The following is a 14,313-nucleotide window of genomic DNA, read 5'->3' on the forward strand; positions in this document are numbered from 1 at the left end:
ACTGGGGATAACTCTGATCCTGACTATATGGATGTAGGATATCTGTGGTTACTTGTATCTGTACAAGATCAACTCTGAATGAATCTATACAAAGGGCTTTTATTGTCTTCTCGGGAAATCTGCCTTATTTACATTGGTCTCATCCCCCACACACCCCTGTGACACCCTTTGGAGAATGAGCCTGGGAGTGTTTAGGTTACTGTAAACTTGGTATCGTTTGATTGGTCAATGGTGGTTGGTTTAGGGTTGGAAGGTTACACCTTCAGATGTTATAAATAGAAGGAAATTATTTTGTTATCTAGCTTATCCTAGATCCAGTCCATGGAGGAAGGTTGTATGTTATCTCACTTATCCTGGATCCAGTCCATGGAGGAAGGTTGTATGTTATCTCTCTTATCCTGGATCCAGTCCATGGAGGAAGGTTGTATGTTATCTCACTTATCCTGGATCCAGTCCATGGAGGAAGGTTGTATGTTATCTCGCTTATCCTGGATCCAGTCCATGGAGGAAGGTTGTATGTTATCTCTCTTATCCTGGATCTAGTCCATGGAGGAAGGTTGTATGTTATCTCTCTTATCCTGTATCCAGTCCATGGAGGAAGGTTTTATGTTATCTCTCTTATCCTGTATCCAGTCCATGGAGGAAGGTTTTATGTTATCTCTCTTATCCTGTATCCAGTCCATGGAGGAAGGTTTTATGTTATCTCTCTTATCCTGTATCCAGTCCATGGAGGAAGGTTTTATGTTATCTCTCTTATCCTGTATCTAGTCCATGGAGGAAGGTTTTATGTTATCTCTCTTATCCTGTATCCAGTCCATGGAGGAAGGTTTTATGTTATCTCTCTTATCCTGTATCTAGTCCATGGAGGAAGGTTGTATGATCAATTCACATTTCCTAGACTTCTAGGCCTCTGGCCTAGTAGGCATATATTTGATCATACTTTGTCTTGTAAGGGAACCTTAGGATCTACATGCTTGGAATAATGCCTTGTAATGCTTGTAAATAAGGATCGGACACTTTTTTAAACATTTTCACCTAAAATGACATACCCGAATCTAACTGCCTGTAGCTCAGGACCTGAAGCAAGGATATGCATATTCTTGATACCATTTTAAAGGAAACACTTTGAAGTTTGTGGAAATGTGAAAGGAATGTAGGTGAATATAACACAATAGATCTGGTAAAAGATAATACAACCAGAAACAGAAACATCAGGGGTTCAAACTTTAGAACCCAGTTCCTACATTTGAATATAAAACTTATCTCTGGGACCCTCAAGATGACAAATCAGAGCAAGATTACTGAATGTAAGTAGATTATTTACCTTCAGAGGGGAATGTCTCGAAGTGCTGTGATAAAAGGGCAGTGTGCAGTGTGGTTGAGCCAGCGGGTTTCTCCATGCATCGCGCCGACAGAAACAAACATCTTTCTGGTAAGAAGAGGGGCGGGGGCGTATGCCTTATGGCTAACGAGACATGGTGTGATGAAAGAAACATACAGGAACTCAAATCCTTCTGTTCACCTGATTTAGAATTCCTCACAATCAAATGTAGACCGCATTATCTACCAAGAGAATTCTCTTCGATTATAATCACAGCCGTATATATCCCCCCAAGCAGACACATCGATGGCTCTGAACAAACTTTATTTGACTCTTTGCAAACTGGAATCCATTTATCCGGAGGCTGCATTCATTGTAGCTGGGGATTTTAACAAGGCTAATCTGAAAACAAGACTCCCTACATTTTATCAGCATATCGATTGCGCAACCAGGGGTGGAAAAACCTTGGATCATTGTTACTCTAACTTCCGCGACGCATATAAGGCCCTGCCCCGCCCTCCTATCGGAAAAGCTGACCACGACTCCATTTTGTTGATCCCTGCCTACAGACAGAAACTAAAACAAGAGGCTCCCACGCTGAGGTCTGTCCAACGCTGGTCCGACCAAGCTGACTCCACACTCCAAGACTGCTTCCATCACGTGGACTGGGATATGTTTCGTATTGCGTCAAATAACAATATTGACGAATACGCTGATTCGGTGTGCGAGTTCATTAGAACATGCGTTGAAGATGTCGTTCCCATAGCAACGATTAAACCATTCCCTAACCAGAAACCGTGGATTGATGGCAGCATTCGCGTGAAACTGAAAGCGCGAACCACTGCTTTTAATCAGGGCAAGGTGACTGGTAACATGACCGAACACAAACAGTGCAGCTATTCCCTCCGCAAGGCTATCAAACAAGCTAAGCGTCAGTACAGAGACAAAGTAGAATCTCAATTCAACGGCTCAGACACAAGAGGCATGTGGCAGGGTCTACAGTCAATCACGGACTACAAGAAGAAATCCAGCCCAGTCACGGACCAGGATGTCTTGCTCCCAGGCAGACTAAATAACTTTTTGCCCGCTTTGAGGTCAATACAGTGCCACTGACACGGCCTGCAACGAAAACATGCGGACTCTCCTTCACTGCAGCCGAGGTGAGTAAGACATTTAAACGTGTTAACCCTCGCAAGGCTGCAGGCCCAGACGGCATCCCCAGACGCGCCCTCAGAGCATGCGCAGACCAGCTGGCCGGTGTGTTTACGGACATATTCAATCAATCCCTATACCAGTCTGCTGTTCCCACATGCTTCAAGAGGGCCACCATTGTTCCTGTTCCCAAGAAAGCTAAGGTAACTGAGCTAAACGACTACCGCCCCGTAGCACTCACATCCGTCATCATGAAGTGCTTTGAGAGACTAGTCAAGGACCATATCACCTCCACCCTACCTGACACCCTAGACCCACTCCAATTTGCTTACCGCCCAAATAGGTCCACAGACGATGCAATCTCAACCACACTGCACACTGCCCTAACCCATCTGGACAAGAGGAATACCTACGTGAGAATGCTGTTCATCGACTATAGCTCGGCATTCAACACCATAGTACCCTCCAAGCTCGTCATCAAGCTCGAGACCCTGTGCAACTGGGTACTGGACTTCCTGACGGGCCGCCCCCAGGTGGTGAGGGTAGGCAACAACATCTCCACCCCGCTGATCCTCAACACTGGGGCCCCACAAGGGTGCGTTCTGAGCCCTCTCCTGTACTCCCTGTTCACCCACGACTGCTTGGCCACGCACGCCTCCAACTCAATCATCAAGTTTGCGGACGACACAACAGTGGTAGGCTTGATTACCAACAACGACGAGACGGCCTACAGGGAGGAGGTTAGGGCCCTCGGAGTGTGGTGTCAGGAAAATAACCTCACACTCAACGTCAACAAAACTAAGGAGATGATTGTGGACTTCAGGAAACAGCAGAGGGAACACCCCCCTATCCACATCGATGGAACAGTAGTGGAGAGGGTAGCAAGTTTCAAGTTCCTCGGCTTACACATCACAGACAAACTGAATTGGTCCACTCACACAGACAGCATCGTGAAGAAGGCGCAGCAGCGCCTCTTCAACCTCAGGAGGCTGAAGAAATTCGGCTTGTCATCAAAAGCACTCACAAACTTCTACAGATGCACAATCGAGAGCATCCTGGCGGGCTGTATCACCGCCTGGTACGGCAACTGCTCCGCCCACAACCGTAAGGCTCTCCAGAGGGTAGTGAGGTCTGCACAACGCATCACCGGGGGCAAACTACCTGCCCTCCAGGACACCTACACCACCCGATGTTACAGGAAGGCCATAAAGATCATCAAGGACATCAACCACCCGAGCCACTGCCTGTTCACCCCGCTATCATCCAGAAGGCGAGGTCAGTACAGGTGCATCAAAGCTGGGACCGAGAGACTGAAAAACAGCTTCTATCTCAAGGCCATCAGACTGTTAAACAGCCACCACTAACATTGAGTGGCTGCTGCCAACACACTGACACTGACACTGACTCAACTCCAGCCACTTTAATAATGGGAATTGATGGGAAATGATGTAAATATATCACTAGCCACTTTAAACAATGCTACCTTATATAATGTTACTTACCCTACATTATTCATCTCATATGCATACGTATATACTGTACTCTACATCATCGACTGCATCCTTATGTAATACATGTATCACTAGCCACTTTAACTATGCCACTTTGTTTACATACTCATCTCATATGTATATACTGTACTCGATACCATCTACTGTATCTTGCCTATGCTGCTCTGTACCATCACTCATTCATATATCCTTATGTACATATTCTTTATCCCCTTACACTGTGTATAAGACAGTAGTTTTGGAATTGTTAGTTAGATTACTTGTTGGTTATTACTGCAGTGTCGGAACTAGAAGCACAAGCATTTCGCTACCCTCGCATTAACATCTGCTAACCATGTGTATGTGACAAATAAAATTTGATTTGAAAGTTAGTTTTGTGCACTCTCCTCAAACAATAACATGGTATTCTTTCACTGTAATAGCTTCTGTAAATTGGACAGTGCAGTTAGATTAACAAGAATTTAAGCTTTCTGCACATATAAGACATGCCTATGTCATGACAAGTTGGATGTTACTTTACAACATCATTCTAGTCACATTAGCATGTTAGCAACAACCGTCCCGGTACAGGGACACCAATCCCGTTTTGGTTAATGCTTTGCAACTTCAGCTTGTATGCGAATCCATTCGTTTTACAAAGTAATTCAATACACTTATATTTAGAATTCCATTCTCAGACATTTCTTCATTACCTATTACTGTAACTCAACTATAGTGTTCTATTACTGTAACTCAACTATAGTGTTCTATTACTGTAACTCAACTATAGTGTTCTATTACTGTAACTCAACTATAGTGTTCTATTACTGTAACTCAACTATAGTGTTCTATTACTGTAACTCAACTATAGTGTTCTATTACTGTAACTCAACTATAGTGTTCTATTACTGTAACTCACCTTTAGTGTTCTATTACTGTAACTCAACTATAGTGTTCTATTACTGTAACTCAACTATAGTGTTCTATTACTGTAACTCAACTATAGTGTTCTATTACTGTAACTCAACTATAGTGTTCTATTACTGTAACTCAACTATAGTGTTCTATTACTGTAACTCACCTTTAGTGTTCTATTACTGTAACTCAACTATAGTGTTCTATTACTGTAACTCAACTATAGTGTTCTATTACTGTAACTCACCTTTAGTGTTCTATTACTGTAACTCACCTTTAGTGTTCTTGTATATTGCTATTTATCTTATGGAGTCAGATAATTCATTTAATGGGGTAATTGCTTAGTCTTATTACGAGTCACATGTGATGTATATATAATATACTGTATGTACACATATCACATATTACTGCCCATTGAAGTAAATGTTTACCCCGTTTGACATATCATTGTGGATTATATTGATAACTTTGGAGGTATACTTAATGGATTCCCTGATATATAACAAATATGTAGCCTACGCAATGGATAAGGTGCAGGCTACAGACCTTTTTGAGTAAATGGAATCTCGTATGCATGAGTTGGCTCACACGGCTGTTTTTCAGTTTTTTCCACAAGTTGTCATTTAGAAGTAGAAATGGCTTAATGACAGTCCCTGCCTGAAACAGACCTGTTTACGTCGTAGATCCTCTGAAGAGTATCTTCCAGCAACATCACTACATCTCCAACATCATAAGATGGCTGCCAAAAAGCATGTCAGAGTGCTGCGAAAAGAGCACTGGGAGCTCATCCCCTGGGCATTCCATTGCCAGAGAGTCAACGTGTTCAACAACCAGCCGCACGCTCCATTAGTAGCATTGTCTAGGCCCTGGCCTGCCTCTTGTTGTTCGGGCTGTCGTCATGTTGTCACAGATAGAGAGCCCCTCTAGCTATGGTACATATAAGTCCCATTGCCTTGCAGTCTTGTGGTCATTGATTGACTTGATGAACAGGGTCTTGGTAATGGAATTTTGAGCCTCTGGGCAGGCTTCAATGATCTGTTCTGAGTGTTCTCCCAGTCACTTCAAGCTTCAAGTGGATATAAGAGTCTTTATGGGTGGAAAGGTACATTACCTAAAGCACATTTTGGAAGACCTGAGACAAAAGCCTTATACCGGAAGAAAATGTACTTATTGAGTAAAGCCATTCAGATAGCATGTAATGTGTGCTTTTCTTCATGTACTGAAACTATCTGGTCACCACTCAAGTATTTTAACCATTCAATTTGATACAGTTTAGGCCAGACGTGACTGATGTCATTGTTTAAGGGGTGTGGTGTTTGTGGCTCTCACACCATCCGGTGGTTTCAACCTAGGTTAGTGTTTTTCGTCATGAATCTTGTTCTGGAGGCAGAGCCGTGGAGTGGTCACTAGCTAGCACAGCCACAAAGTCATAAAATCATTCAACCTAACCTTAAATTATTGTTTTCATGAATTTCTTACAATTATAGCCACTTTTGACTTTGCAGCTGGCCCATGTAGCGGAAATCAATCAGTTCTACCTCCAGGACAAGATCCATAAATGTCAACCTGTGGTTTCTACTGTTGACATTGTGGGTAGAGCACATGGTTGAACATGTCTACACTGAAAACACAACCAGATGCTCCGCCACTGATAGACAGAGGTTGCATGTCAGAGTTCAAGTCATGTAAGGAGGAGGTCATATTGAGAGTGCAGTCTCTGCTGACCTCAGGTTTCTTTAGCGACAGTCAAGCTCAGTTGTGAAAAGGGTATATAGGCTCTTCTGATTACACCCGGTTGTTATAGTTTCCTTTGGGTTGTTGTCCCTTCTGTGTGCCACCAGCCAGCCAGGGTTCATACTCATACCCCATCTATAATAGATTCTACATAGTTTCAACGTCAGGTATAATACAAATTCAGTAGATTCTCAGGAACGTTCTCTGTACCCCTGCACATTGACTCGGTACCGGTAACCACTGTATATAGCCTTGTTATTGTTATTTTATTTTTGCTCTTTTATTTTTTTATTTTAACTCTTAACTTCTGTTTATTTAGTAAATAGTTTCTTAACTCTTAATTTTTCTTAAAACTGTGTTGTTGGTTAAGAGCTTGTCAGGAAGCATTTCATAGTAAGGTGTTGTATTCGGCACATGTGACAAATAACATTTGATTTGATTGAGGAGAGAGGGTCCCCTAGAGGAAGTATGTCATTTATTACAGCCTCCTGTGTGGTGGGCTTACAGGAAATAAGTGCTCTCACTCACTCACTCACTCACTCACTCACTCACTCACTCACTCACTCACTCACTCACTCACTCACTCACTCACTCACTCACTCACTCACAGACACAGTACTGTAGGTTGTGCTATTGCCACTGGATATCCCTGCCCTATATTGTTGAGAAGAGAGAACAATACACACTCTCTGGGGGTTGGCAGGTTATGGTTTTACATACCCTGCTTCTTTAGGCAGTGGCAACCCCAGTAGGTCAGTGGTGCTACCACTATTGGCAGCCAACAGAGGCCATTAAAAAGCTAGACAGGGATAGTATCAATTGGCATTAACAACTTCCAGACAAAGCAGCAGAGACTGGAAGATGGAATACCAGACACTGGGTGCCAACCAGGAGAGGTGTTGGCATGGTTCCCAACTGGAGGGCCACTATAGAGAGAAAGAGAGAGAGAGCAGAGGACCAGATGGGTCCAGAGATTGGACAGAGCCTGGAGGTTTGAGCACAGCGTAGCCTGAGGACCCAGCATATGGAGAGATGAGAGAAGAGGGACAGAGCGAAGCTACACACACAGCCTGGAGGAGATGTGGACACTGGACAGAAGTGGACGGACAACTGACATTACCCACGGCTCACTGTTTATGTCTCATAGATAAGTGTTAATTGGAAAATCTTGCTAGCAATGGCTCTGAACTCTGGAGACCCACTGTCACACCCTGACCTTAGATATCTCTGATTTCTATATATTTTGGTTAGGTCAGGGTGTGACTAGGGTGGGTACTCTAGGGTTTTGTATCATCTAGGGTTTTTGTATGTCTATGTTGGCGTGATATGGTTCCCAATCAGAGACAGCTGTTTGTCATTGTCTCTGATTGAGGATCATATTTAGGTAGCCATTTCCTCATTTGTGGTTGTGGGATCTTGTTTACGGTTAGTTGCCTGTGTGCACCAGTAGCTTCACGTTTTTGTTTGTGCTTGTTTGTTTTTGTTTTGCTGAGTTTCGATTTATTAAAAATATGTGGAAATCTACTCAAGCTGCGCCTTGGTCTACTCATTACGGCGATCGTGACACCCACTGTATCGTAGGAACTTAGTGAAGTGTCTCCATCACACATCCTGTTTATAAAGTGATGCATGTGCAATCCACTTCAAATTAATGTTTTAACATTTGGATTTCAAGATGAGTGAATGGGCATGAAGAACATCACATTAAAGGCAAATCACACTTATTTGAAACAAACAGACAATCATATCAGTCAAAAGTATCAAATTCCCAGGTTATGCAATAAACTTTAAAAATTCCATGACATAGTGAGTCATTGTTGGCAGAATAGATGGATGCAGTTGAATGCATGATTTCTTGTCATGTTGTGTTGCTACCATGGTGTGTTGTCATGTGTTGCTGCCATGCTATGTTGTCTTAGGTCTCTGTGTATGTTGTGTTGTCTCTCTTGTCGTGATGTGTGTTTTGTCCTGTATTTTATTTAATGTATTTTTAACCCCGCCCCCATCCCCGCAGGAGGCCTTTTGTCTTTTGGTAGGCTGTCATTCTAAATAAGAATTTGATCTTAACTGACTTAAATAAAAGGTTAAATAAAAATAAATCAATTATTGACAGTATATACAGTGCATTTGGAAATTATTCAGACCCCTTGACTTTTTCCACATTTTGTTACGTTACAGCCTTATTATAAAATGTATGAAATACATTTCTTCCTCATCAATCTACACACAATACCCCATAATGACAAAGGGAAAATTTGTTTTTTGAACTTTTTGCACAAAAAAAAGAGAAATACCTTATTTACATACTGTAAGTATACAAAACCCTTTGCTATGAGACTCGAAAGTAAATTCAATTGATTGGACATGATTTGGAAAGGCACCCACCTGTCTATATAAGGTCCCACAATTGACAGTGCATGTCAGAGCAAAAACCAAGCCATGAGGTCGAAGGAATTGTCCGTAGAGCGCAGAGACAGGATTTTGTCGAGTCACAGATCTGGGGAAAGGTACCAAAACATTTATGCAGCATTGAAGGTCCCCACGAACACAGTGGCCTCCATCATTCTTAAATGGAAGACTTTTGGACTCACCATGACTGTTCCTAGATCTGTCCGCTTGGCCAAACTGAGCAATCGGGGGAGAAGGGTTTTGGTCAGGGAGGTGACCAAGAACCCGATGGTCACTCTGACAGAGCTCCAGAGTTCCACTGTGGAGATGGGTGAACCTTCCAGAAAGACAACCATCTCTGCAGCACCCCACCAATCAGGCCTTTATGGTAGTGGCCAGACGGAAGCCACTCCCCTGTAAAAGGCACATGACAGCCCGCTTGGAGTTTGCCAAAAGGTACCTAAAGGACTCTCCGGCCAGGAGAAACAAGATTCTCTGGTCTGATGAAACCAAGATTGAACTCTTTGGCCTGAATGCAAAGCGTCACGTCTAGAAGATACCTGGCACCATTCCTACTGTGAAGCATGGTGGTGGCAGCATCATGCTGTGGGGATGTTTTTCAGCGGCAGGGACTGGGAGACTAGTCAGGATCGAGCGAAAAATGAACGGCGAAAAGTACAGAGGTCCTTGATGAAAACCGGATCCAGAGCGCTCAGAAACTGAAGAAATTTGGCTTGTCACCAAAAGCACTCACAAACTTCTACAGATGCACAATCGAGAGCATCCTGTCGGGCTGTATCACCGCCTGGTACGGCAACTGCTCCGCCCACAACCGTAAGGCTCTCCAGAGGGTAGTGAGGTCTGCACAACGCATCACCGGGGGCAAAATACCTGCCTTCCAGGACACCTACACCACCCGATGTCACAGGAAGGCCATAAAGATCAAGGACAGCAACCACCCGAGCCACTGCCTGTTCAACCCGCTATCGTCCAGAAGGCGAGGTCAGTACAGGTGCATCAAAGCTGGGACCGAGAAGCTGTTTTTCAGTCTCTATCTCAAGGCCATCAGACTGTTAAACAGCCACCACTAACATTGAGTGGCTGCTGCCAACACACTGACTCAACTCCAGCCACTTTAATAATGGGAATTGATGGGAAATGATGTATCACTAGCCACTTTAAACAATGCTACCTAATATAATGTTTACATACCCTACATTATTCATCTCATATGTATATGTATATACTGTACTCTATATCATCTACTGCATCTTTATGTAATACATGTATCACTAGCCACTTTAACTATGCCACTTTGTTTACATACTCATCTCATATGTATATACTGCACTCAATACCATCTACTGTATCTTGCCTATGCTGCTCTGTACCATCACTCATTCATATATCTTTATGTACATATTCTTTATCCCCTTACACTTGTGTCTATAAGGTAGTAGTTTTGGAATTGTTAGCTAGATTACTTGTTGGTTATTACTGCATTGTCGGAACTAGAAGCACAAGCATTTCGCTACACTCGCATTAACATCTGCTAACCATGTGTATGTGACAAATAAAATTTGATTTGATTTGATCTCATCTTACTCTGGCTAACATTAGATGTTGATGTGCATAGGCAACAGAGTCAACTGAGAGATAGCCACCCTGTTCATGGTTGTTTGATAAATAGGACTGTAAAGAGGACTCCCGTGGTATTTACATATGTTTGCAAATGGCTTCTTTGCATACAGGCCTACTGTAGCACTGATTGGCTATGGCGCACCGGTCTGTGTAGAGTCCGGTCCTGGACAAGACTGACACTTATTTATTAGGGTTTATTTACTGCAGTGTCTATTAATTGTCCGAACGAAATGTTCACAAATGGCTTACTCTACGTCATTCCCAAACATTCTATGAAAGTTTTAAAATGTGCAAATGACCGTATCTAAATGCTCACTTTTCAGAGTAAATAGAAAAATATGTCTAGTGGTGAATTTGGATAGTGCAGCAGAACACAACATATTTCCCTCTTGTGAAAGGAAAGGAGAAGGAAAGGGGAATACCTAGTCAGTTGTATAACTGAATGATTTCAACTGAAATGTGTCTTCCACATTTAACCAAACCCCTGTGAATCAGTAAAGCTCTCTCTAAGTACAACCCAAATAAAGCATTCCACAATTCTTGAAATTAACCGTTATTCTTATACCAAGCACAGAATAATAACACTGTTAAAACAAACAGCATAGTAACCATAACGACAGTAACATCAGAATATCACAATGACACTTTAGCAGTCAATTACTGTATTTTCTTGAAGTACTCACAATATTTCAGATTTTACTGAATATAGTCCTTTAGCCAAGCCGGGCTTCTTCTGACTCTTATCTGACTGAGCATCAGTTTGAATAGTCTGTTGGGAGTGCAAGGGCACTTGGGGATGAGCAGCACCATTTGATAGCATTGCCTGCTCAGGACTCAGTGAGAGATGTCTTTCCGTCGTCAAGGACTTGTCCTTCTGTTTGGATAACTTTGCATGGCACACTGTACTTTGCACGGCACACTGTACTTTGCACGGCACACTGTACTTTGCACGGCACACTGTACTTTGCACGGCACACTGTACTTTGCATGGCACACTGTACTTTGCATGGCACACTGTACTTTGCACGGCACACTGTACTTTGCATGGCACACTGTACTTTGCATGGCACACTGTACTTTGCACGGCACACTGTACTTTGCACGGCACACTGTACTTTGCACGGCACACTGTACTTTGCACGGCACACTGTACTTTGCACGGCACACTGTACTTTGCACCATTTTTTGATGATAGTTTTGCTTTTTTAACAGACGGTGGTACGATGAAGGAGGAGGCTATAGCAGTAACTGTATCATGCTGGACATCATGGGAGAGGCAACCTAACACAAGTAAGTCTTGTTTAGAGTAGGTAACCAATTTCACATGTTGTGGTGTCAGGGGGTATTTATTTATTTTATTTATTATTTATTTTTATTTAACTAGGCAAGTCAGTTAAGAACAAATTCTCAGTTACAATGACAGCCTAGGAACAGGGGGTTAACTGCCTTGTTCAGGAGCAGAACGACAGATTTTTACCTTGTCAACTCGGGGATTCGATCTAGCAACCTTTCGTTTCATGGCCCAACGCTCTAACCACTAGGCTACTTTTATCAAAGCGCATATACAAATTATTGGGCAGGACAGAGACCGAGAACCCTGTATTAACAAACAGTTCAATGGGGTGAGGAGCAACCTCAGGGATTCCGACAGTGACTGTGTACTTTCTCTCAGTTTATACCTTGTTCCTGTAAGCATAATACTGTAAGCTCTGGTACTTTGACCTGTGCTTTTTATTATCAACACGGCACAACCGTGCATAATGACCGGTTTCATCACAGGCCTTGTATTTGGCCTTGGTGGCGGGGCAGTCTGTAGCGTTAGCTAAGTGAGTCGTAGAGCCACACCTTTAGCAGCAGAGACCTGACTTTCTTGTATCATCAGGCGGGTTGGAGTCGGCATGGGCCTTATATCTCTGTTTATTCTTCTTTTGGGGATTTTCTCTCACCGCCTGTACTGGCAGTGGATTATTAATGGATGAAATGTGGGCTTGGTCACTTTCCACTTGAGTAGCGAGCACAATAGCAGCACAATAGCTCCACTAGGGGGCGATAAACACCATGGAACACAATGAAAATCCATTTTAACCACTGTAATAAAATAATCTGTTACCTTCTAACAGGATGGCAGCACAATACACCTGCAACAAAGATAGCTCAGATGTGTGTGTACATTTTGAATTTTGAATCTATTATTGACTGAAATCTTGTTAAAACAGACAGTTGTGTGAGATTGTGGAGAGAATCAGAAACAGCTAATAAAAAAGCATTTTGGCTTCTTTCCAGAATTGTGAAATGTATCTCAATAGCAATCCATCATACATACTGTAGTTGTGCATACTGTACATAATGACTACCTTAGTGGATTTCAATAAAGAGGTTGGCATGAGCCTTTAAACAATGTTTTCTTCCTTTCCTAAATAGGAACAAATCTCCTTTAAGGAAGCGCTATTAAGCCTGTTACACCAATTACCTCAGAGGGCTGTTTTTCTTTTGTTAGATTGGGAAATGTTTCTCTCTACATGTTCACAGTATGCTGGCGGAGGTACTCGTTACCATAGGAGAACGAATTCAACCCAATGGAAAACGGCTTCAGGGAAGGTTCTTGAAGCCACAGCAATTCCTCGATGCGTTGTTTCACAAAGGAACAGCTACTGTACAGGTTCATGGGGAATGATTCAATGTTCACATGTGCAAAAACAACAACACATTTCCATGGAGGGGATTGCGTATGTCAACACACTAGCGTCTATTGCTGTGAAACATGGCAAAGAAAAATGTCTCAGAATGTGGTGCTGTGGTAAAACTCATGTAGAAACATGTTTGGGATAAATAACTACTCCGAAAAACATTTTCTATTTGACACATTTTGCGTACTGGACTTACCTGTACCAGGAATGGGGATGGTGCATGCTCTGCCCGAGAGCGCCAGTTATTGCCAGAGGAGGTGATGAGTTAGGGAGAAGTCTTCATCTGAGAAGTGAAAGATAAAGAGGTGAAATGTTGGGCACTGGCAAGTGGAGCAGTCCAATGTTTACAGATCATGTTACATATTAGAGCTCCCTCAACAGGCCAGAGAAAGGAGTACAGGCTGCCAGCAACATGAAGGTTGCTTGAAATTCAAGGTCACTCTGGAATTGAATTGACTTCAATGTATGGAAATTACTCACCGAAAATGCTGTTTCAAATTGCAAATAATCTCAACAGTTTCCACATTTTGTCAAAGCAAACCCAAAAATTGGATGCGTGCCAGATGAAAATGGATTGGAATAGATGCCTATTTTGCTTTTATGATCTTTATTCATTAATCTTATGCAAATGAGACTTATGCATTGTCACATCTTGAGTGTATTGTTTAATGTGTACGCGCTCTGACTCTATCTCCTGATAAATCAGGCCTATTTCCTGTCTTAATTACTTTTACCAATGGAGGAGGTCATCAAATTAAATCTAATCTAGGGCCCATCATATTAGAAATTAAACCCAGGCACAGGCTATTGATTCAGTTAATCCCAACAGAATCTCCAGACACATCACTGAAAATAGAGCTAATATTCTGGGTTTTAGTGTTATCTGATACTGCGATCCTATCAGCCACAGAAAGATTTACTGTGTTATCTGCTTAATTGCCTGTGGCTTTTCCAATTTCCCAGAATAGCAAACCCATTCCAGTGA

Source organism: Oncorhynchus tshawytscha, linkage group LG26 (assembly GCF_018296145.1).
Source record: "Oncorhynchus tshawytscha isolate Ot180627B linkage group LG26, Otsh_v2.0, whole genome shotgun sequence".
In the NCBI taxonomy this organism is placed as follows: Eukaryota; Metazoa; Chordata; class Actinopteri; order Salmoniformes; family Salmonidae; genus Oncorhynchus; species Oncorhynchus tshawytscha.